This window comes from Falco cherrug, chromosome 5 (genome assembly GCF_023634085.1).
Source record: "Falco cherrug isolate bFalChe1 chromosome 5, bFalChe1.pri, whole genome shotgun sequence".
Lineage (NCBI taxonomy): Eukaryota > Metazoa > Chordata > Aves > Falconiformes > Falconidae > Falco > Falco cherrug.
In genome coordinates, this window is record NC_073701.1 from 66101958 (window position 1) to 66122552 (window position 20595).

The following is a 20595-nucleotide window of genomic DNA, read 5'->3' on the forward strand; positions in this document are numbered from 1 at the left end:
TTCAACAAATAGCTCTGATGCAAAACTTTTGGAGTAAAAGGAGCCAGGACTAAATTTGGGCAACTTGGATTTGGATGGGACTCAGAGGGATGAATGTGGTGGGTTTTTTTTCCTTTTTTCTGTTTTTTGATCCCCTGCCCTTTTAGCCTCTTGTTTTCTCATTTCTTTTATGTGATATTAACAATCTTGGTTATCTCAGTATTGGAGAAAGTCAGCAGTGAGATGCACCGCTGTGTGGCATATCCATTTGTCTATGTGTTTTCTTGATCCACATACAAGTGCCTTGGGAACCCAGCTGTAGCCACCTCAGGCTGTTTTTTTGGGGGGATGCAGAGGGCAATTTTGCATTTCCGTGAAGCTAAGTACTTAAAAGTTAGACAAAGTAGCCTGCGCAAAATATAACAATAATTTCATACTAAGTCTCACTAGGACACCTTCCTCTTCAGGCTTTGACATAAAAAAGCTCTTATTGCTAATCTTTGCATTGGATCAAGCTTACACTGAGTTCAGCAAAGAAATTTTTTCTTCCTATCTCCCTGCAAATTAAAACAGTCAAAGGCGTTAGATAAAAGCAAGTTGCAAAACTGGAAGGTGCTGCTAAGTTCAGGTCATTAAAAATAATATCATACCTTTAGAAATCTTTAAATTGATTGAAAAATGCAACGTTTCTCTGAAATAGCAGAACCTAAAAACCTAACCAGAACAGATTCCTCTGTCTTGAGAATCATAAACCTCAAGGATACTAGTTTCATTTTTTTGTTGTTGTTGTTGTTTGTAGCCACATGGACTGAAAACTTACCTTGTCCATTTTTTTAAAGTGAAACCCGAGGATCCCCTGTAAATCAAACAAGTTGTGTTCTTTCAGTTTTGATTTTGATTTGTACTGGTTTTTTCGGATGCATCAAAAACATAACTTGCAGTCAGAATGTGAATGTCCTTGTCAACATTTCAGTAAGCAGAGGTCAGACTGGAACGTGAGAACAGAACTTACATATTCATAATTGCATTAATTGTCCCAAAAGAAGGTCTTTTATTATACACTGTCCATTTGCATGCTTAGTAGTTTAGTGGGTACTGTGAAGATGTCAGCTGCTGCTCTACTGATGTATTTTATTTTGCGTAAGCCTACATACTTTTTCAGACAAGAGTATTAGTGTAATCTCTTTCTGCGTGATAGGGATGTGGGTTCAAGTAGGGACGTGGGTTCAGTGCCTAAAAGAAGGGATGGTAGCATTGTGTATCTGTTATAAAGGATGAAATCCCTGAAATATTCCATTCATCTATGCAGATAAACTGAATAGAGTTCAAGCAGTCCACAAAACGCTGATGAAACCTTACTGTATGATCTGTAAGTCTATGAGCACCCGTCTCAAAAAAACCCCCAAAACCAAAAAAAAAAAAACAACCCCCAAACCACAAAAACCTAAAAAAACCCAACCAAAACTGGCAGAAAAGAGAAAGTTAGTAAGTATGAGAAGAGATTTGGAGGTATTTTAAAAGGTGAGGTGACTGTAAGCAGTCACTGTACTGAAGGTAAGGCAGTACTTTAACAGTATGGGGGAGGGAGATAGGGCAGGCAAACCATGTGAACGCTAATGTAAGCCTGACTGAAAACTGGTGTGTGTTCCATGAACAGCTTTAAGGTTTTGGGGAAAGAGCCATATAATGAATCAAAAAGAAGAAAAGTATAATGAATCAAAAAGAAAAAAAAAACCCAACAGTATAACAAAAAAAAAAAAAAAAAAAGAATTAAAAAAGACTGTCATCAGTGAAGTCCACAGATGCAGCCACCTGAGGATGAAGAAAACCAGGTGTGATCCACTATTGCTTTTGGTCCAGTATTTAGTGAGGTCTTTGTTACCGCTGACTGTGCTACAGGAACGTTTGAGGCTCTAATCTGCTCCGTACTGCCCTGAGCGCAGTGGTACAAATGCTGTATCATGTTCAGCAAAGCTAACCCTGCCTTCTGTTGGGATGGTGGCAATGGTGAATCTGGCCAGCAACTGAGAAAAGGTGGCAGAGTTGCAGGGAAGACAAAATGCCAGGGGTGGTACGAGACCCCACTTGATTACTAGTGAAAGCAAAGCCTGCCACTGGGTTTCCCCCCCCTTTTTTAGTAAGATGTGGTTTAGCAAAATTGCCGCCACGTGCCTGCAGAGGTGATGAGCCCCAGCTGCACCACAGGGCTTGCAGGCACCCAAGCTACACGGAGCATGGTACCATCAGCGCAGCGGATGTTATGCCATAGCTCGGGGGTGGGGGGGGGAGGGAAATCAATCCAAGAGGCAGCATGTAACTGCTGAGAAACACAGGGTCTCCCCAAGCCCCTGTGCGGGTCAAATGCAAATGCACTCGTAGGATACAAGAGGCGAGTCAGAAACGGAGAGAGGGCTGTGTTCGAGCCTTGTGCCAGCTTCACCCTCGGGAAGCTCAGAAATTCGGACCTGCCGCCCTGCGATGGTGCCTCTTCCCCCTCAAGTGCAACCTCTTGCCAAAGGGGTTTTAATGTATTTTTATGAATGCCTTGAATTGCAGCCAGGTAATTACCTTCCGGAAATTTTTACCTTGCTAAATGTTAATCTATAGAAAGTGAGTGAGGAAGGGGGGGTGGGGGGAAACAAGCTACAAATTTATTAGCATGATAAACAACCATCTCAATTTAGAAGCCTTATAAAGGAAGCTCTAGGTGTGATCTTTGGGGAAATGCTCCAATTCTGTAAGTGCTAATCCTAGGAGGATATTTTTCCTCTGGTGGATATGCACAATGGCCACATACAGGACCCAATACATTGAATTTTATTCCTGAACTACCTGCAATTAGCTTTGAGCAGCATTGGCCTGTTGCAACAGTGCTGAGTGTCAGATCTGTGCTTGTGACTTTCCAGGAATCAAAAAATAACATCTCTGCTGAAGACACTGTTCACTCAACCTTGATTTCAGACTTAGTTTTATTTTTTCAATTCTTCTGTTAATTTCTTTCCTGCATTCCATTAAAAATAAGATTTATAGGTCAAGGAGCATTAAAACGATTAACAACCCCCACCCCCCATCCTAAAAACAATAGCAACAGACTTTCTGCTTTTGTTGATTGTGCATTTTACCAAAGATTTATATTTTTCACATCTGTTGACTTCCCATTATAGTTTTCATCTTGCATATAAAATGGATACAGCAGCAAGATAAACATTCTCCCAATGGCTGGAGTAGGGGAGCTTAATAATAGCTCTGATTCCCCTCCCCCCAAAAAAACCAACCCAAAACCCTCACCTAAAACAACCTTTATTTTTTATGATGTCACAACTAGTGGAGAGTTTGACATTATCATATTAACTGCTAATGTATAAATGCAACACTAATATACTAGAATTAAAACACTGTATAATGACCTTCCCTTGGTTCAGCCATTAAAAATACATTAATAGTCTTTCTTGCAAATTGGACCTGATGCAATTTATTCATCAATAACTGGTTTGTGGTGGTTTGTTTGTTTTGGGTTTATTTGGTGGTTTTTTTTGGGTTTTTTTTTTTTTGAATGGATATCTCTATTTTCTGGAAAATTATTCTGAGTCTGTCTTTTGCAAAGTAAAAGCTGTCAACAGTTCGGGTGCACTTATATAGCCTTTATCTTCTATAGAAGAGCAGTAGCCAGAACAAGGAGCTCAGTTCTAACCTGTGTTCAACTAGAGGCATGGGCTAGCTTTACCCACCATGGTGTTGTTCAACATGCTCATTTGTAAAGTGAGCGTAATGCCCATCTCACATGCATATTGAGACTTAATAAACAGGTGTTTGCAACTGCTTTCACATCCTGCTAAGAATCACACTATGTGAGTGCAAAGCAGTTGTTGCTGGGAGATGAGAACAATGTTGGAGCGAAAGCTTTATTGCAAGGGGGGAGAGGGGTTTTACAGTTTTTTTTTTTTTGTGGTTTTTTTTTTTTTTTTTCTTTTTTAAGGTACTTTGGTACCTTTTAAAATCTTCCTGTTTTGAAGTAGGTGGGGCACAAGGTGGCAAAAGCTCTCTCTGCTACATCGTAGGTGCTACTTCCAGCATCCCCCTTGCACATCCTGCCCGCATCAAGGCTTTCAGGCTTTAAAAAACAAGCTTGGAGTCGAACAAAAAGACTGCTAGAACAGCAATAGGCATGTCGAAGCACACTTGAAGATAACAGCTGTCAGGACACAGGAGATGAAAATGCAACCAAGTACACAGGCTACAGGAAAACTTGGCCTTGGGCATTTTGCTTTCACTTCAGTAGCCTTAACCCTTTGCATGCCAGAAACCAGTTTTAAAGTTGGGGGAGCACAAAGGAGGAGAAAATCCTTTGTGAGTTGTTTCTGAAAACTGAAAATACACAAGTAACTAGTAAATAGCTTCTGGGTCACTGTTATAAAGTACAGGCAGTGCTGCACTCAGGCAGCTTGGCTTTTATCTGATTGTGAGCCACGTGTTTTGTCATACAGGAGCTACTGCCAACCCAATTTTAATCAGTTGCAATTTTGTTTTTATGGCTAAATTAGAATAGCTGGGATTGAACAGGAAGTGAAAAGAAATGTCTGATCAGAAGCATTTCTATAAAGCAATAACTCTCTCACTTTAGTGTCATCAAGCATCTCCAATCTGATACTCTTCATTTTACCCGAATATTACCAGGGCTATAACTCTAATGTATTTTTGTATCAGCCTCCTGATTGCAAAGTTAAATAAATGGTTCATAAACCATATGGAAAATTACCCCCGAAGACCTTGCTCTCTAAGATATGTCAGTACAAGTACGAGTCAGGAGATTGGCAACAACGAATGGAAACTTTTGGTTCTGTTGTCTCAAATCCACCTTGATGTGGGAGCAAGCAAAAATACTCCTTCCTGATGACTGTTCAGGGGCCGATGTGGAGAGCTGGCAGTGTCAGCTGCTGCGAGTAAGCGGACACGTATTTGGCATGTGCCTCAGCAAAGCCCAGTACAGCTCCCAGACAGGCTGGGGTACGTTAGCGGGACAGCACTGGATTGGTGGCTACACTCTGATCCGTGACCCCACAGAGCCTCTCTCCCCTGAGTCTGTTGCTCCTGCACTTTCCACCTGTATTCAATCCAGTTAAAACAAAACCAGCTACACACAAGCTTCTGCTGGCATCTGTTTCCATGCCTGTTGTCTGAAACAAAGCCCAATTACCACAGCCCCCTTCCTTGATATTTTCTTTGACTCACCCAGTTGTCTACGGCCTTGATATCTAAAGCATAAATGCCAAGGCTGAAACGTGCACTCAGTTAGAAGATGACTCTTGACTGACCTACATAACAGTTCATTCATGAGATAATGTGACCTGGAGTCATGGAGATAGAAGTCAGTTGATTGAGCTGGGTTGGCTGTGTACACTGCAAACTCTCCAGTGATTGAGGAATCATCTAAAATTAGGCGTACGCTGTACGTTGCTGAGAGCCTTTCAGATCCGACTCTCTTTTGGTAATATTTCTTTTATGAGATGGGTGTAAAATTTGTCACATTGTAATCCTTTAATGCTTAACTTTATTAGCATGAAGTACTTAGGTATCAAATAAAATGAGCAGTTAAGTGATTTATATTTCAGGTCTGCTCGCAGTTCAGGGCGTAGGTAGCCAGCCTCCCATGAAGTGGCGAGAGCGTGCATGGTATTTACCACTTCCTTTGGAGAGCTACAAAATGGTGCTTTTTGAAGATGAACCTAGTTGTGCATGTAAATCCCAGCTGACTACTACTGTGCCGCCAGTTAATATGTATATTTATATTAAGGGTTATTGTGCGTTTGTAGTGAACTGCCGGGTATTTTGCCTAGCTTTTGCCTCCTTGATAGTGAACTCGCAGCTTCGGCTGCCGGGGGGGGGTGGGGGGGGGTGGGGAAAGTAAAGCAGTGAGCGAATAGTTTAAGTGTAACGATTAAGCGACACTTTTCTTATTACTAAGCCACAAAGGAAGCCCAGATAAAGGTTGTAGGTCAAAAAGAAACCTTCAGGAGCATGCTCGTGAAGTGAGGCGGTTCAAGAGAGGCTGCAGCTGTCACTTCCAGATCTAAGGGGCTGTGAGGTATTTCAATGATTTTCTTATCCTGTCTCCTCTTAAAGATTCATTAAGAGAATAATGTGAAAATATCTTGTGTTCTCTAGGGTGCATGTTCCTCTTTTTTTTTTTTTTTATTTTATTTTTCCCATCCTCTGTGAGCGCAGTAGGAGAAGCCCTCTGTCGCATCGAGCCCTCGGTTCCTCTCAGATGAAGCTGCTTCAGTACGGAGGGATGCATGCCGTGAGGAGGAAGGGGGGACATTTTGTACGGGGAGGCTGCCCGCTCTTCAAAACAAATCTGGGGCACAGCACCACCATTTTTAAGGCTTTCTCCTTTATCAGGTGCACCTCGTGTTTTTTACACCTGTGTTTAAAAAGCAGGTTGCATGCTACCTCCTCCTGTCCCTTCGGTGCCTGCCTTTGGTGTTAGCTCTGTGCTGACACAGATGTGATCCTCTGTAGGGGAGGGTAAAGATTAATCAAAAAGCATAGGAGCTTGCTGTTGACTATCCAGGAGAGGCCTTTGTGAGTTTCTTTGTTTTGGAGTTTTTTTACTTTACAGTGTATAAGAAAGAATAAGGAAGTAATGGCCTGGAACAAGAGTAAAAAGGCATTTAATTTAAACTTTTACTTTGTACCTTCCGCAGTTTCGTACGATCTGTTCTGTTAATGCTGGGTACGTGTGGTTTGGCTCAGAGTGCAGAAACTGTTGGGCAGGTTGGCCGAGGAGAGAAAACTTCCATTTTTTGTGGGAGTTTTTTTTGGTGTAGATAGACCACTCCGGCTGGGAGCTGAGGCTGAAATTGCACAGGGCCCAATTAGTGCCTGCTGGCTTTTCTGTTTGCTCTTGATTGGTTGCAGAGCCACAGGTTTAATTAAGCAGAAATGGGGATGTAGAGTTAATGTTCATTATAACTAAAATCGAAACAGCTGTTTACCTTGCCGAAGCCTTGTGTGTTAACGTCCATAAATCTCACCCCGAGGAGAGCTCAAAGGAGCTATCCCCTGTAAAACACTCCTTTTCTGATACCATATCATTTTACATACTCATTTTCGCAACATTTCCTAATCATATTAATTAACACATTAGGGTATAATTCTTATTGTCTGCAGAAATTACTTCAATTAAAACTATTAACATATTATCGTGATTGTTATATTATTACAACTGGCTTTGTTACTAACTCAATAACTACTCTAGCAAACCCAAATGTTTGAAATTAGCATAAAATTGTTGTGGCTGCACTTTCCTCTTAACTGCTGTATCAAGTCTCACTGTAGACTTCCTGAATGTTTTCTGTGTCTGTGCTGGGGTTGCTACAGTGAGAAAAGATGCAAGGGGCCATGGCTGTCCTACAAGGTGAGGCTCGAAAGTGTTTGTCTTGATTAGCTACTGCCGTGCCTAACAGGAGTGTGACCGCTGTGCGGGAACATATGGAAAGAGTAAATGCTGCAGAGGAGGACAAGACAGTAAGGGATATAAATTGGCCATATTCACGCTAAAAAATTAGTATGGGGTTTTTTGGGGTTTGGTTTTTTTTCCCCTCCTTGGTCAGACTGAGGTTTTGGCCTGGCTTTCTTGGCAGAGGGCTGAAGGCAAGAGGCTAGCTTTAATATTGGACATTGCCTGTAAGAAGATTTTGAGTGTAATAAAATGAAGTATGCCCTCTGTGTAAAAGGCAAACATTTATTGTGAGTGTAATTGAAATCTCAATGTTCTAATCAAGGAATTAGTATTATTCCAGATCTACTTATGAAGTAGAAAGAATGCTGTTACGGGGGTGTGTGTGTGAAGCTTCAATAATAATACATTTCAGATGGATAGGCATACATTTCTGAGTATCTGCCCCTATCTGTGGTGTTCTGCTCACCCATACTCCATGGGTCATGAGGCTCTAGGCTTTTAATTTTTGGAGCTGGGCAGTGGTTATGGAAGTTGTTGGATACCAAGGGCTTCCCTGGGAGGGGTATGTTGATAGTGGGCGTTTCTTCTTCCTCTTTGCCACGAGAAGCATGATGCTGATGTTGATAATTTCTTCACCCTCACTCTGAGCTCTGCTTCTGGCTATTTTTATGGGTTTTTATGTTTTCTAACATGCTTTTACACCTTGCTCTTTCTTCATTGGATTGCAACACCACATTAACCCTGAATTCAGTATGTATGCAATTTCTTACACATGTTGGATACTTTTTCTTTCTTATCCCTAAAACCACAGATTTGCATTTCTTTAGTCAGCTACAGGTGCATTTTTATCACGCTGGGGTCTTAAGTGTCCCTCTGTGCCTTGTCTGATACTGGCTCTTGCCTCCGCTCCTCTGCGCTGCACTGTGTGTCGCCTCTTCTGAGGCCGCTGCTATGAAACCATGTCTGTGTTCCCCTGCACTCTGTCATTATCTGAGCATCATAAATATTTCATCCTACACAGAGTAACTACTTGTTACTACTGTCTGTATAAAAATTATGCTTAAACCACATCATTATGTGAAGATAAGCAAAGTAAAACAAATTAGACAATAGTTACCTGGTCATTAGGAAAATTGCTGCTGCAGCTAAAGCAGATAAAATGAAACTGGGCTGGGCAAGATGAGTATAGGCAAGCCTGCCATGCTTGGGTCCCGAGGCTGTGCAGGCTCAGCACAAAATCTGTGGCCTGTTACTGGCACCAGCAACGCTGTGTTTACTGGGCTACAGGACTTGAATGTGATGAATGAGATCATTATTTGGGTTTACCCAGCTTGGCTGGGGACCAGGCTTGGTGGCATGGGATGTCCTTTCTGGTCTTGGGTTCTGAGCAACACCTTAAACTGTTAAAATAGAAAGGGAATACACCGTGACAGAGCAGATGTATATTGGCGTACTGTTAGCAGGCAAGCTGAATGGAAGGCAAGAAAGTTGATCTAACTGAAGTAGGTAACTGCTGTCATTATTCTACGACATATGTATTCTATTCATTTGCATGATATTACTGTGAAAAAGCTGTTATCCTGCTTCACAGATAGATGGTATTTATTTATAGTTGCCCTAGAATGCCTCTATAGTGGATGGAAGGACCGTTCTACCTCTGTTTTAGTCCACCTGAAGTCTGAATTGCCCTCCAAAATGATTATTTCTCTTCGTGGACTAAATGGGAAATCCTGCACACATAGATTTAATAAATCTGAGCAAAAGAGATTAGAGATTTGTCTGCAGCAGATGCGTTTCAGAGGCTGTGCTTTCACAGCTGTTACTAGTAACTAGCTTAACTTAAATTTTTTTCATATATGGTCTATATAGGTGACTGCCGTAGTTTTGATTGTACTGTTATTATACCCCAAATCAGACATGTCCACAGGAAGCCTATGGCTGGGCGTGGAATTAAATTCTCATTTTTTAGATGAGAAGATAATGCTCTAATCAGTTCTTATCCATGTAATATGGTCAGTGGCACTACTCAATTCTTTTCAGTTTGGCTACCACTCCAAACTGCTAAACCATCTGCTGGTGGCAGACAAAAAGATGACAATATAACAGATTACTAGAAAAAGTTCAGATGCCTAACATCTGCTCTCCACCAAGCTGGAGCATCTTCCTGTATTGATGTTCTGTCATATCTTGACACAGTAAGAGAAGATGTCTGCTCTGAAGTCTTTGCAAATTCAAATTGTTTGCAGCTGGACCAGGCATCCACATCTAACATTGTGAGTTTTAGGCCTAAATAAGGACTAACAATAGAGAAGGGGAGAAGACGAAGGCAGGAGGACAAATGGTTTCTTAAAATACCTTAAGAAGTTCCTGGCCCAGATGAAGGCCTGCATCCACTCATTCTTCATTATGATTGATGAAGAAATGCCTAATGATGACAAGCAGAATTTTGCAAGACAGAAATAGAAACTGCTACCTCTTCAGAGCCACATGACTCTGTGTCCTGGAATTATGTTCTGCATAATGTTTTAATCAAATAACAGTTTGCTTAGTAGTATGGACCACGCTGGTTAGTGCAAACAGAATGTAAACATATTCTAGATAAGATTATGCAGCTCTGAAGGTGCTGGTAGGCAGACACTGATCTGAAAATATACACATAATATTTACTTAAAACGTTCCTGGAGCCTCCTTTGGTGTTATTAGTCTGTCATGAAAATCTGCAAACACACACTTATCAAAAACTCACTGCAAAACATAAGGCAGTTAGTGAAATCAAATATAGAGGGGTGGATGCTGTAGCAGAGCACAGTTAATGGTTGAGCTGTGACTTAACTTACACCCAAGTGCAAACATAATTAAATTAGAAAAAAGTCCTGAACCATACGTAGGAGGTGTAGCCTGCTTGGAATGCAAAGATGAACCTGGATCCCATCCTACTGCTTCAACCTCCTGAAGTAAAACTGTAGGAGGCAGAAGTCCAGAGCTGGATCCAGGTTAAAAGGTGGAAACCAGCCTACTTGTTGCCACAACGTTCTGCTCATTATTGTGATGCAAACATGCACAAAATGATGTGATCCAAGAGGAAAGACTTCTGGAATGCAGGGCTCATGGGGGTTGCTCGTGTGACACTGATTTGGGTTTTTTTCCTTACATTAACTGAACAACAGAAGTTGATTTCTAGTTTTCATTTCTAACTTTGTTCGAGTCTAAAAATCTCCTCTTAAGACACGGTTTCACTTAGCATAATAATTTGTTTCTTCTTTGCCCTTCATTTCTCTCATGTACATGGCCCTGGCAGTTTATTATAATGTGAACAGGTGAGGGAGGAGCACTCAGAGCAGATCCCTCCATAGCAGATCTCCCATGATTTTAAGCTGTCTCAATGAAATTCCATTTGATCTGAATTTATCTTAAGCAGAAGAATAATCCTGGTAAATAAATATGAAATAATATCATGTAGTTCTAATTACTAAAAGAATGCAAACATAATAATAAAGAGTCCAAATACGTAAATACTCCAGTAGCCATCACTATATAGTAAGCCAACTGGATTTGGTCCTGGAGGGTATCTTCCAGACTGTATGAGTCCTATTCTGCCACAGATCTCTCATCCATCTCTCTGTGAAAATCTATTCTTACAAGTCTAGAATTAAAAAATATTTCTCCCTGTTTTTTCCCTATTAACAGTAGCGTTCATTGTTTACTCAGCTGCTTCTCCTTGCCACTTGCTGATTCCTGATCAGACCGTAGGACTGCTGGTGTGTGTTCCCCAGGGTCAGCAAGTTTTTCCTGAGCTAGTCCTAGCAGAAGCAGTAAGCAAGCTATTTTTTAGCTTAGGTGATTTGGCAAGCACCAGCTCTGACATGGTGACAGCTGAAATAAGGAGCTGGTAGGCTAGGAACAGGAACCTGAGCAACAGAGAGCATCACAGTGATGGTTAAACTGAGATTCCTGCCATCGATGTGCCTGGATGTCTGTCTAGGAACAGGCACTCAGGTTGATGTCATACTGTAGCAGCCTGGAGAAGTCCTGAGGGGTTACTCAGATGAGCTAGTGTGTTTTGTGCTGCTTTAGAAAAGGTGGGAGAGTACAAGTCTGTGTGCATGCATGTGTCCCTGACTGACATGTTTAACATGCAGAAAACAGAATTAAACCTGTAGCTGTCACTGTCTCACCCCAGCGCAGTGACCAGCTGTGACTGATTGCTTACAACAGGCTGTTTTCCTTTTTAAAGGTATGATTTATAGCATTCTCTTGTAGAGAAAGATGTGACCCTGGTGTATTTGGCTGGATAGCAATGTCAGTATGTTCGTCTACTACAGGGTAGAGGTGATGTTTCTAATCAAACTGGGGCTGAATGGACTTTCCAAGAGGAGCGAGGTGAGGTTTCTAAACAACTTAAAGGATTTGGTTCAGAGCAGTCATTAATCCAGTATTAAAAAGTGACTGTGAATGCCATTACTTTCTGTCCATCTCTAGTGTTTCTCAGGCATGCCCCCCAAAGCTCGACACCATTCTGCAGGTTTAGCAGTAATTTGAATGCAACAAATTGTACCTGCAAAGCACAGATGTTGAAAGCTGAAAAAATCCGAAGGTGCCGTATGTTTCCTGTAATTGAAAGCAGGTGCCCTGAAGGAAGCAGATTCTGTTTCACTTTATGAAGTATCTAGTTGGCAGAGCAGGCAAAACATACCCTCTAAAGCTTCATTCACTAGGACTGGATAAAACAGATTAAAACTGTTGTTTTATGATAGCTTTAAGGGGCTCCAACAAGGGATCGAGGTCCTATTGTTTTGGGCACCGTAGACAAAAAGCATTAAGTTGTAGGGTTCGGAGCACTGAATAAATTGAACCACATGGATTTAAAGGATGGGATGAGGGAGAAGACCATGATAAACCTGCTTTGTGGAGCAGTGAAAACCAAGCCTGGCATCTGCAGCGCTTTGGGTCTATTCCACTCTGCATTGGGCTGGGTACTGCATCCTGAGTTTGCATCTCCCAGTTGTCCCACTTCGGAACACTTCTCATCATTGCTTCAGTGAACGCTCAGTATGGTAGGCTACCAATCTGTCTTTTGCCTTGGTCATTGTGTGCAAGGAATCCAGGCCTACAAATGAACAAAAGGTATGAACATTTGTGCTTTAGAGGATGACTGGGAAACAATCTGTAATGTAAAGCCTACAGGATAATGAATGGGAGAGAGGTGCCCAGTGTCTCCTAGTTGTGGCACCACCTGTGGATTTCACAAGGCTTTAGGGAGGGCTTTTTTGTGTGTCTATGGTTCAGTTTACTTACGGACAGTGGTAAAAGCACCAAGGGTCCTCTGAGAATTATTCAGTTTGTGTGTTGTGGTTTTTTTTTTTTTTTTGTGTGTGTGTGCATGGTTTATGGTGCTATTAAGACTTATAAGAGCCAGATGTTATTACCCCACAGAATTCCGCTGAATTGCATTCAAGCTGAGCATAGTCTGTGGGTGTAGGTAGTATCTGATTTTTAAACAGAAAAACAAAATAATAGAAAAGCACCCCAAAACATCAAAAGTCACTAATGCTTCCAGCCAGCTTTGTAGTGCTGCAGGTCTGAGCAAGCCAGGTCTGTCTCCCCTTCCGTTCTGTGTTTCAGTAGCTATAGCGAGTGTGGAAAGAGGAAACAACTTTGATCACAACATTTTTCAGCTCTTTCTCTAACAAAACAGATAGTGCCTGGCACAGTATTGTTGTACAGATATTTCATCTCCTCCAAAATACTTTTGTTAAGTTCTGAAAGTGCTGGCTGACCTGTGTGTACCAGGCTCAAATCTCTTGCTCTGAGTCTTCCACTGCTCTTTAAAGACTCAGCAGCTCTTGCACGATACTCTCTTTCTTTTTGGATTGCCCACGTATTTCCGCGACCCCCTTTCAATGGTAGGCAGACATTTTCTAGGAATTTTCCTTCTTTAGCCTATCAAACTACCTGAAAGAAAGAAAAAATGTCTTTCATCCACATTTTGACAGGGATCATGGATTTTGATGAGAAAATTGAGAATTTTTTTGCCACCTTTTACTAACGGCCAAGAAGAGATAGGAAAGTTTGTGTTCCCAACAAGTAGAAAAAAAGGCCTGATTTTCAATAGATATTAGTCAGGTTTTCATTCTTCTTGACAATCTTATTTAACTGACTTAATATTGGATCTTAATTCCAGCCAAAATTTTAAAAACTAGGAATTTAATGACTGTGCTCATCATTTGTCTCCGTATAGCTTCCTATACATGAAAGGTCAATGTCAGTCAGACTGTACCATTTGGCATGAAGATGAATATAGAAGCTAAAGAGGATTTAAAAAATACATGATCTGGCATTTGAAAGCGAAGTCTGGGAGTTGAGTCCCGCTTTTATTCCTTTATGTGCTGGTGACCTAGCACTTTGTCTCTTATGGGGTGTGTTTACAGATTTAATAGTCTTTTTGTGGCAGTGGGGAAAGTCCTGCAGGGACTGAGTCAGATTGTGGGTGGGTGGAAGAAGTGTCTGGGTACCACTCTGCCTAGAGGCATCTATGTGTGACAAGGACATAACATAGGGTTAATGCTCTCCACACCTCACAGAACCTGAAAGAGGAGTCCATTTACCTAAAAATCCTTGGCAGGGATGTCTGGTCCCCTTGTTTCTTATTATTGACTAGAAAGAAGGAAAAGTGGCTGGGTTACTGACGTGGTACTAACTGAGGCCTCTGTAGCTCAGTGAAATCAGTCTGAGCGTTAGTGCCTTAATTTTCCCATCTGTGAAACGTCGGTTATGTCTCGCAGTGGAATAATGATCCTTACTACTTCTGTGTTCAAAATAACTGGAGAAAGAAGGCAAGGTTAAAAGACAGGGTGGTGTTCTGATCAGTGTGGTGTTTGCTCTAAAACCCACAATATACAGCTTAGGAATATAGCACAGATACATATGTGGACATATACAATATGAATGTGTAGCACAAGAAAATAAATTAGCTCTAGATGTCTTATGAGCCATATTTCTTTCTGCAGTAATGCTTTTAGGTGTTATGGTTAGGCATCTCTGGAAAGCAGTTAAATATTTCCAGTCTTGGAAATATCCATTATAATTACACAGCAAAGATGGGAGACCTTTATTTATGATTTGAATATTTGCAAGCAGTTAGGGCTCTGTGCATAGTCCCTCTGCATCTGCTGACTTGCTATTCTTTGTCTTTAGCTTCTGACCTTTGTTAATTGCATTAACCTTCCAGTTGGAAAATACATACATAGATGTGTATATATATATATGATGTTATTGGGCATCATTAAACAGTTAGCAGTCAGCCAGCCTCCAGAATCAACCGCTAGTTATTCTTGCAAACATTATAACAAATGACAAATTTGCGAACTTCAGAGCTTTGTGTGAATTGAAGCCTCTCTGAGCAAGCCACATCTTCATGTCATCCACTTGTCTTTTTCTGGAATCACGCAAAACTGCCTTCTGGCATGTGTGAGCCTTTAACGCTTCCAGTGCCACTTGGTTTGTATTTTCCTTTGTCGTCTTAGCGACGTGGCCCCAGCATAGGGTTTAAGTTGTAATGAAAGCATTAAGACAGTTAAAAAGATTGAGAGTATCACAGGGATTAGATTTTGGGAAAATCTTATTGAGGATTTTAAAAAAAATATAAAAAATGGTTTTTACTCTATTGACTCATATAGCTTGGAAATGATTTGTAAGTTTGAGCTATTCACTGGTGGCTCTTGGACTTTGAAGCATGTCATTTTATAGGTAGTCTGGTGGTGTCTGACCATCTTACCTGGTTTTTAAGGTGCTTAAAATGTGGAGCTGAACCTTTGGAATCAAAGTGGCCAACAGCTACAATTAGCTTTTGTCGCAGGTTGTTTATAATTTAGTCTCTGTATTTCAAGCTGTTTGAGCGGGAAGTGGTTCCAAACTATGCATTTAGCATTCATCTGTGGGGTTTTTCTTTCTTTCTCGGCAGTAACTTCTCCTATGGAAGCAGAACTAAAGGGTCTGTGAAAGGTTGACCTCATTGGTGCTCACAGTTCCTACACTGCATACCAAATTACTCTAACAGCCCTTCCTTAGGGGCTGCTAAAATCTTTCTGTAACTTCAGCTGATGCAATGGGATGTTCTGGATGACTCCTACTTTTATACCTGCATGTTTAATTGCATATCTTAGAGGGTGGAGGGGGCTACTGTGTAGGAACTTTCCCCTTCAAATGTATGCTACGTTGTCTTAGTTTTCTCTTTTATGGTTTTGTCATGCATGTGTAATATCCACTCTTCCAGCATAACTTTCTGGTGTTTAAAGTATGAGGTGAGTTTGCAGTTTGATATAACCTACTTAGAGCTTTCTCCTCTGTTTTCAGGGACAGAGAAATCAAGTATCTGCTTTCTTAGGATTCCTAGGTTATCAGGCACTACAAAATATCCATCACTCATTCTTACAGCCAGAATGTTGCCATATGCAGGCAGCCACAATCGCAATCCCTAATTGCTGCCTATCGCCATTTGTAGCAAAGCAGGACAGGTTTTCTGGATGAAATCTCAGATGATCTAGTGATGTTTAGCCTGGGCAAGAAAATTGTTCTTCACTAGCAGGTGGCTTATAATTCATCAAAACCCAAAGACTTTGGTTCTCACTATCCTGTCACATAAGACTGAGCTGCTGCTGTGGTGTATGAGATAAGATTATGCTGCCCCTGGAAAAAGAATACACTTTTTTCATACTCTCTGGTATTTTAGTTTCATCCCTTCATGATGCAACGGCTTTCTTTTGTCACTTCTCATTTTTGTAAGGTATTACTAAGTGCTCCTGCTGCTAGTAGTGATAGGATCATGTGATAACTCAGGTTGGAGAGTCCCTCAGGAGATCTCTAGTTCAACCTCCTACTCAGAGCTGGGTCGGTGTGAGGTCAGACCAGGTTGCTCAGGGCTTGATATAGTTGGGTCTTGACAGCTTCCCAAATTGAGATTGCATAGTGTTTCTGGGCAGCCTGTTCCAACGGTTGACTGTCCTCATGGGGAACATATTTTTCCTTCTATCCAGTAAGATCCTCTTCTTTTAATTTATATATGTTGCTTGTTGTCTTCCCACCATTGTGCCATGCAAAAGACTTGGTCTCATTCAGCCTGGAGAGGAGAAAGCTTCAGAGGAACCTTCATATACTTACGGCAGGCTATTGAGAAGACAGTGCTATGCTCTTAAATAGGTAGATATTCCCATACCATTTTATCAATGAAGGCTGGTCTGGAGTTGTTCACTTTTTGAGAAGTCCTTGGAAGAAGGTGTTTTAAAGAAAAAGTGATACCATTTCTGCCCATTGGCCATGTGTGTGAATTTAAGGGATTCTGGCCCTCCTCCCAGTCTTTGACTTAAGGAATCTGTTCTGCAATGCGTGACATCTTACCTGTCTCATGACTAAAGTTTCATGCCATTGCCTTAGTCTTTTGAGCATCCATAATCCATTGACAGTCTGCTAACAGAGGCAGCGAGACTTGTTCTGCTTCAGGTTTTCTGAACAGATATACCAGGTTTTTCCCCTCGATTGCTAACACTTACATATGCAAAAAATAAGAACATTGTCTCAATTTTTGCATATGTCTGAGTTTTCTCTCCGATAGCGGTATGTCTCATGTTAACTTACTGCCTGAAGTTATACAAATTACTGCTACAAATGGTTAACACTTAAGGAAATGGGGAAATTGTTTGTTGTTCAGACAGCACCTATCAGTCTGGGTAGCAAGTATACAAGAACTTGTTCCATTTTAAGGCAGAGTAGCACCCAAAGGCAAAGAATTGCATCAGTGCTCTCTAGCTATTTTAACAACACATTTTCTTTTTATAAAAAATTCTGCCAATAAATACACATCTATTTGAGCTGATTTTTAAAAAAAACATTTGGGACTATACTGGTATTTCCTTGTTGTGTATCTACAGGTTTTTGCATTTTTCCATAATGTTAAGAGAGAAATAAAAGTGGATTACCAGTCAGGGATGACTCTCTTAATTTATATTTCTAAACCTTACACGACCCTGTTCTCCCAGCATGGCAAATTACTTAGGTGCCAACTGCAGACCTAAATGAAACAAACTTCTGCCACATTTTAATTCTGATCAGAAGAAAAATGAGTGCACATAGTTATTTAATGAAAAGAGTATCTCTTCCACTCCTTTCAAAGGACTTGCTGCATTTCTCTTTTCTGGGTGTTTGTTACTATTGCTAATGCTACTTGCAGTGCCTCCAAAGCATGCATATGGATTTCACAAAACCAGAAGATCTTCTTAATCAAAAATGTTTGTCTTCTGAATCTGGAGAGTCATGAAAATAAGCAGTGGGGAGCAAAAAAAGGGAAGGATTTTAGTTTTTATGGCAAATTATTTTCCAGGAGAGAGACGCGGAGCTTCTGGTCCTGAAGCAATGCTTAGTAGCTAGACTATGATGCATTTTAACTTCAGATATGACTAAAAGAGAGGATTAGGTCTTTTTTCAAAGCTATTTAAGCTTCAGCACTAGCTAGGTAAAAGAACATGAACTGCTTTACAGAACCAAACTAAGTGTTGCCCTAACCTGTCTTCCGCAGAAGCCCATAGGAAATGTACAAGTAAAAATAAACAAAATAATGGTGAAAGTGCTCAGGGATTTATTTTTTTTTTTCCTGTAGGCTCTCCCAGATATTTTTTTAACTGTAACATCATGACTTCCAAACCTGAAGTTTTGCACCTACAAGTTTGTCAGAAATAGCTTTTTTTTGATTTCTTTTCCAACAGGGAAAAATTTGGTGGGTTCTTCCAGGTCCTCATATATTGTGCTGTTTTGAGAGGGAAGAGCTAGATGTATTTTCACAATATCACTGTTTATTGCTCCATTATTATACCCTCCTGTACATTAATAATGCTGAGCTATTAACACCATCCCACACATTCTGTGTTTACGCCAGTGAATCAGAAAAACATCTGCCTGGGAGGTAGAAATGTAGTTTTATGTATGAACACGTAAACATGAAAACTCTGCACCTTCTGGTTTGAACTCACACCAGAGAGCACAGACAAGACCTGTGAATGTCTGTGGTTGGGAACTGGCCCTTGTGCAAATCCTATGTGAGAAGGTTCAAAGGGGTAAGGTGTCTGTCCATATCAGTGTTAAAGAAGAAGAAAACTGGCAGAGTGATTGCTTCCTTCAAGGGTGAAGGTACAGGTGCCATAACGCTGAGATACACATGCTGTTATTTCATTGTCATTCATGAACTACTTTGTCATTAATTTAGATCAGTGTTGCATTGCTTGAACTCCACTTCAGTGCAGGGAATATTTAAGGTAACATTGATCGTTCCCATTTATTTATTTTTTAATGGCCTTTTTTTGATTTTTGAAATATTTTCCTTTTTTCCATTCAGGATGTATGGTGTATGTTCAGCATGGCAACTCCTGGTCGGTGTTCAGCATGATGGCATTGATAATGAGATACAGTACAGGAAAAAGCTTGCTTAAAAGAGATGAGGATCTCTTCTTGAACATTTTTGTATTCAGAGAAGTGCCGCTACCTGAACTTCCCAGAACACACTGAGCTTTTAGTAAATTACTGAATAATCTCAGGGGTCACAGTGATCCTCCTGCTGATACTATGGAGTTTTCTGGTAGCTGACACCTCCACGGAAAAGTGGGAATGTCAGCCGATGAAAGCAGCATTAGCATCTTGACAGATGTGTGTTATAATGGTGTCTTTAGACAAGTTTGGAAGTAAAACAGACCTCATGTGTTTCTTAAGAAAGTTATTTTATGCCACAATTTCTGTGGTGTGGTTTTTTTTTCAAAGTCTTGTTTTGAAAGGTAACTATGATAAAATCAAGTCTTCCAGAGCTGGCTGCACAGCCTTTGAGGAAAAGCCCAGGGTTCTGTCGCTCAATTCTGCCCAGAGCTTGCATTATTAAGAGTAATATGGAAGCAGAATCCCCTTTCTTCTTTAGTCCCCTTGCACCATATCTTTGTAGGCATTTTAAAAATTTGCATTATGTACCGAAATAGAAAGTTCATCAGAAAGCTGGCAGATAACAAACCTTACAGTCAATGGAAAAGCTGTAAAAACAGCAGAGTCGTAAGTATTTAGCAACATCACAGTAGCCTTGTTCCACATTTGCAATTAATACACGTCTGTGTTTGCATTTGTTATAGGACTCTTGACAGCACCAACATAACAAGAAAAACGAACAACCTGAGTAATAAATCTCTGGAGGCATTCAGCAAGTGCCATAGGGCTCATTAATCTTGATTATTCCCCATAATAGATAACTTCACAAATCATCTATTCTCCCCAATCATGCACATAAGGATAATGTATATATAATAGCCTCCCGTACTGTAAAACCCCAAATAGAATTTCATTTTTTAAATATAAGTCTTGACAAATGCAAGACAAATATTTATAGAAAAAGAATGGGGATGAATAACAATGAACTGCACTGAAACAAGTGGGGCAAAGACTGCTGTGAAAAGAAGGTGACATCTTTTCCGGGTTTTGGGTTTGTTCCCACCTGTCCCCGTTGCCCCCTGCCCCCACTTTATGATCTCTCTATGATATCTCTATTTGAATCAAGGAAATAATTTATTTATAGCCTGAAGTAGATGGGATTTTCTTCCTGAGAGTTTTGGCCAGGGAGCCTGCAGCTGCAGTCTTCATGCATGCTTCTTAAGGAATGTAGACAGGGGAAAAGAGGAGCAGCTGAGAAATATCCAGAATTCCAAACAATTTAGTATTTATAATTTACACTATCAATGCTTTCTTTTTCTTGTACTCTTCCCCAAGCCTTTGAAAAGTGCCAAAGTTATGAAAGAAAAACACAGTTCTGATCTGATGTAGTCTTTACCTGTTCATCAGGTTTTCTCAACTACAACTTAAATCTGCCAGTGCAGCTTAAGAGATCTGTGAAAGACATCATATTTAGACTGCATATGATCCTTTCAATAAGGATAACAGAGGTGTTCTAATACCCATAATTGACACTGGACTGCAGGCTGTGCTTCAGCTCAGAAATGCCAAGGTAATTGTGCAAAGAAAAGAAAATACAGGATATTAACTTGATATATATATAAATAAAATTCTGAGTTTAATGCAGTTGGTATTAAAAAAGGACAGACAAGTGGAGTGTGGAGGAAAACAGAACTTTTTTTTTT

General features: G+C 40.6%; 1 protein-coding gene across 9 annotated transcripts in view; it reads left to right on the forward strand.

Annotated features, from left to right (window-relative positions):
• CELF2 (CUGBP Elav-like family member 2) overlaps nt 1-20595 on the forward strand; it is a 376856-nt gene that overhangs the window by 167198 nt on the left and 189063 nt on the right. Inside the window, exon 1 of one of the 9 annotated variants that reach the window (XM_055710561.1) lies at nt 5906-6061. The exons of 7 other annotated variants lie outside the window; for them this stretch is intronic. The gene's annotated coding sequence lies outside the window, so the exon portion shown is untranslated. Of the gene's footprint in view, nt 1-5905; nt 6062-7321; nt 7397-20595 lie in introns of those variants that run through there. One more of the 9 variants, XM_055710563.1, reaches the window with a different exon arrangement.